The sequence below is a fragment of the Cucurbita moschata genome, unplaced genomic scaffold (genome assembly GCF_002738365.1).
Source record: "Cucurbita moschata cultivar Rifu unplaced genomic scaffold, Cmos_1.0 Cmo_Scf00049, whole genome shotgun sequence".
In the NCBI taxonomy this organism is placed as follows: Eukaryota; Viridiplantae; Streptophyta; class Magnoliopsida; order Cucurbitales; family Cucurbitaceae; genus Cucurbita; species Cucurbita moschata.
In genome coordinates, this window is record NW_019268565.1 from 903,227 (window position 1) to 908,347 (window position 5,121).

The window sequence follows — 5,121 nt, forward strand, 5'->3', positions numbered from 1 at the left end:
GTAAGCATTTTGAGTTATTGATTTCATTTTTCCTTGAATTCCAAAGTTTTTATTAGAATTATGATATGAATTTAGTAGGTTGATATTGGAGATATTTCACACAAGTTTTGTGAAGGAAGTCGAAATTGATTCAGACTAGAAGGCGGTGTTCTAGCGAATATCAAGAATCTATAAGATTGTAAGTTAGTTTTGGATCGACTTTGGACTCGATTATTTCTTGTTCTTATTGGAAATAAACTATGAGAAAAAATATGTTAGTGAAGATGGATTGGATTTTTAAAAATTTGGTGAAGAGATCATGTTGATCCGAGTGATGAGAAAAGATCTACGAAATGTTAAGAAAATAGGTTGAAACGCGCGAATACACCGGATTCTGAAAAATCTACCTAATTATTTGAAATTATATAGGGGGATGTAGCTTAGATGGTAAAGCGATCGTTTAGCATGTGAGAGGTACGAGGATCGATACCCTACATCTCTATTTCCTTTTATTCTTCATAGAAATGGTCACTCGCCACGGTCGGCATATATATTCACAAGTTATGGATAGCGTTCGACCTGGACGACGTCTCACCACTCTGCACGCTCCATGTGCCGTCTCCACGTAATTCTGAGAGTAAGTCACATCTGTCACAGCTCGACCTGTGTCCTTTCCGTGGTTGTGCACATTTATGGACAGCGTTTGACCTGGACAACATCTCACCACTCTGCATGCTCCTCGTGTCGTCTCCACATAATTCTGAGGGTAAGTCACATCTATCACAGCTCGACGTGTGTCCTTTCCGTGGTTGTGCACATGTACGTGTGTGAATCACACGAATTCTAGGAAGTAATACTTGTAGAACTCGCTAGGACGTGCTGGAATGCTTTCCGTGGTTGTGCACATGTAGGTGTGTGAGATCACACGAATTCTAGGAAGTAATACTTGTAGGACGTGCTGGAATGCGAGTCTTTCTTATCTTAGGTAGTTAGAAAATGCATTTTAAAGACTTTAGAAATGAGTTTTTGGATGAATATGTATGCATCTTATGGTAAAATTATCGTTATGCCCCTATGTTAAGATTTATGAGAACCATGTTATTTTATGTATTATGTGAGGCTAGAAAGAGAATATACATTACTAGAATACGAGTTGGACAATAAAAACGAATGTGGTATGAATTATATAAAGAAATTAAAAAAATGTCCATATGATGAGATTTGTGATGAATGATATTTTATATGTTTTTCGCTATGTTAGAAAGGAGGATCGACTATTGTGATCTATGCTCTGGGTGATGAAGAGATATTATCTCCCCGTTGAGTTTGCTTACTTGTTTGTGTACATGATACAATATGTGTTAGCTATAAGTGTTTGATTGTGTGTTCTCCCTATAGAGCGTGTTTATTTACATTAAGCTAAGACGTTAGAGTTAGTTTGGCTAGAAGATGACCTAAGCCAAGACGCCTCAATAGACTAAGTACCTTAGAATCGTGAGCTTATCAAAGGGTTTAGACCTTAGTGCTTCCAAACTAAGAAAAACTTGAGGATTCAGAACAGAGGAGCCTAGAGTCAAAAGTCCATGTTAACTACCTAATCGCCCTAGGAATCAGACAAGTATGTAACCATACAGATTTCTAAGAAGAACTACTTATAGGGATCACTTGGAATTTGCGTGCATGCTAGAAAATTGGGTAGTAAGGCACGTTCTATACCTAGGAATGTAGGAATGATGCCCCTTATACTTATAGGAGTGCTTGATAGATGTTATCGCCCCATTGAGAAAATTGTTTGTTGCATATGTGAATTGATGTACATGATCTCCAAGTGTGATTGTGTGTAATTCTCCTTATAGAGTACTAGTAGTAAGGACAACCTTAGACTAGAACGGAATGCCTCCATAGAACAGCGCTATGGATTTGTGAGTGACGAATAGAGGGTGAGACCACATGCTCCTAAATAATCTAGACTTAGTCGTTGATATTGCATAACCTAGAGGTGTGGACCTTCATCAAGACCACCAAACCACCCTAGAGACCTAAACGATAACCACGTTAACCCCAGAGGAAAATGAGGTACTATGTAGGCCAGTAGCAGATAGTGTAACATCGAGTAGCTTCTGCACCCTTTCCTCCCTAATTTAGTATTGTTGAGATAGGCAGGAGGTCGGTTAGGGTTGTGTGACTTGAGTGTAAGAGTTTAGCTAGACTACCCCGAGTAGAGGATTCGACTTATGGGAGGCGTTAATCATGCCGGTAGTTAGCAGAGTTGGTGCATGTAGGGGGTAGTGCCCTTGACTTTGGGAGACTCCATGGCCTGTGGAATGAGTTTGCCAACTACCCCTCCATAGATGAAGTGTAGGCTAGCACTCACCATGTTGTTCCCACCTCATTGTGAAAGTGTACTTGAGGTAGCGCCTCAACTCCAGCCACCCGGCACCACTGCAAAACCTTACACAATTTAAGTATGTGTACAACAAGGATGGAATGCATAGAACCTAAGTTAATCACAGTCATCTGTTCGGTCAAGGATCATATAGTTAGCCAATAATATCACCAAAAGTAGATAATTGTAAATGATATTGTGGTAATTATATATTGGGTTGTAATCAACCATCAAGATCATCAAAAGTAGGTAATAATAAACAACATTGTGGTAATTACATGCTATATAAACAAGTAATTAGCCACTAAAATCATCGGTTATTTATTTAGTATTACTAAATTGATTCATGCTACTCTTTCTCTTCAAATAGTATAATTTTTTACTCAAATACGATGAACGCATACCAGATCTTAAGGAGCTCAATAGATTAAAGTATTGTACAAGTTCATAACTCTTAGATTATGCATAAAACAGGTATGTCAATGTGAAAAACTTTTAAACTTCCGCATAATTTATCAAATGCGTAGGTATTTTATTAATCGAATTGATCTTATTTCCTTATTATTAGTAGCGACGTTTGAATAAAATGTGTCAGATTGTTACGCAATATATCAAAGCTACCTTATTGATATTAAATATTACTTTATAGATTCCTCCCTCCATACCTCATTTTCCACTCTTAATTTAATAAAACAATATTTTTTTATTACTTAAAAGAAAAAAAGGTTGTGGAAAGTGCTAGACAAAGAAATTTGGTGGTATTATTAAAATATTTTCAATGGTCAATGAAACCCTTAAAAGATAATAAATCAATTTTTATATGATATTTAAAATTTGTTCATTAATTTCCAACCCCTCTTTTGGTGTGTTGACCCTAATAAATGTTTTAAATGTCTATTTTTTTTCTCCAATCGAATGATTCCTAATATAAATAGTTTTTTTAAGAACCATGTAAATGGTTAGAAGTCACCTCTGATGGTGATGACTAAATTATATCGGTCGAACATCGATACGTTATGTCAATAAAAAGGGTCGGTAAAGGCATTTCATGAGACAGATGAGACAACGGGAGAGAGATTTTGAGGGTTTGGGGAAAAAGCAAAAAAATTGTAGAATGAAGAATAGGATAGGGCTAGGGCGTTTTAATGCCCCAACCATGACGCCATTTAAAGGACATCGATAATAAATATAAGTATATGTTACGGAAATTGAGAGAAAACAAATTTAAATTGCTAAAACTTGAAATTAAAAATGAAACTGGTATCAAATACGATTCAAAACTATATCTTTATGTTTCGTAAATTTTAATATTTAATGTCGCGTTAAGATAAACAGTCTTAACTTACCAGCAAAAACCATGTGACACTTTAAGTTATATTTAAGATAAATAATAATAATAATAAAAAAAAACATCCGTGGTTTATTTAAAAAAATATCTCTAACCTTTCAAAATTTCTAAAGATATCTTGAGAGGATCGTTTTGCTATGAGAAAAGCAACATTGTGATACCTCGAGAGGATCAAGATTATGCTCGGAGAGGAGCGAGACTGATGTGCTTCGAGAGGAAAAAAGTTAGGCTTTTTGAAGCTAGATTGTGCTCTTCGAGAGGAGCTAGATTGTGCTCTAAGAGAAGTTAAGTTACAATCAAGGGAAACTAAACCACACTTTGAGAAGTGATGGGTCATAATCAAAAAGAGATGAGACAAATAAGAGCGTATAATATAGTTCTTCAACCAACCTGATTAACTCATGGAACTTAGTTACTCGATTTCAATAAGTATACGACTTCAATACTCAATATCCTGGGATGTAATAAAACTCGATATCTTTAGTTTGAGACTCTAAAAGTGGGTCGTTATAGGATGACTCCAAAATTCGCACCATCTTCAACTCGTCTCGGGATCCAATATTTTTTGAAATGTTGGATCCATTAGACGTTTAGAGATTTGATAGAATCGATATCTTCGAATTTTCAGTAGCCCATGCTCAAGCATAACCCGTCCACATCACGACCCATTCTCAAATTGATAACTTCTCACAATAAGCTGGTATCCAATTAATTATCCGAAGCTCTCGAATCAAAATACACGATCATAATCAAGAATGAAGTTCGAAAATTCTATTTGTGAAGAGGAAAAAAGATAGAGAAAGGCACTAAAGGTCAAGAAAGAATCTTGGATCGAAATCCACAGCCTACCATTTTTTGCATTCATCTCATCCTTAGATTTCATTTCAGAATATTCATAATGATGATTTGGTCTAAAGCAGCCGTAACCATCAAACCCTTCTTACCATACATTATATTGTTCCTTCTGAAATCTTTTCCATTCATGCTTTGTTCATTCATTGTTCTTCTTCACCCTTATTACAACAATAATTTGTAGTATCCAATCCATTCTTTCGATGCGGGTTTTTTTTTTTTTTTTTGCCACCCTTTTTTAATTTAGTCGGGATCAGAACGATTTTAGCGTTTTTTCAATTTAGTCCCTAAAATTTTAAAAAAATAGAACGTCAGGTTTCTAGTTTTCGAAAATTAAGGTTATAAATACTATTTGTTTTTTTTTTCCAACCCACTTCTTGAAACAAATAATAATAATTAAGAAATTGATTTTGGATAAAATTTAAAAATTATTTAAAATTAAATTTTATAAATTTTTGTGAGAAAGAAAAAGGAAAAATAAATTATTAAAAAAAAAAAAAAAAAAAAAAAAAAAAAAAAAAAAAAAAAAAAAAAAAAAAAAAAAAAAAAAAAAAAA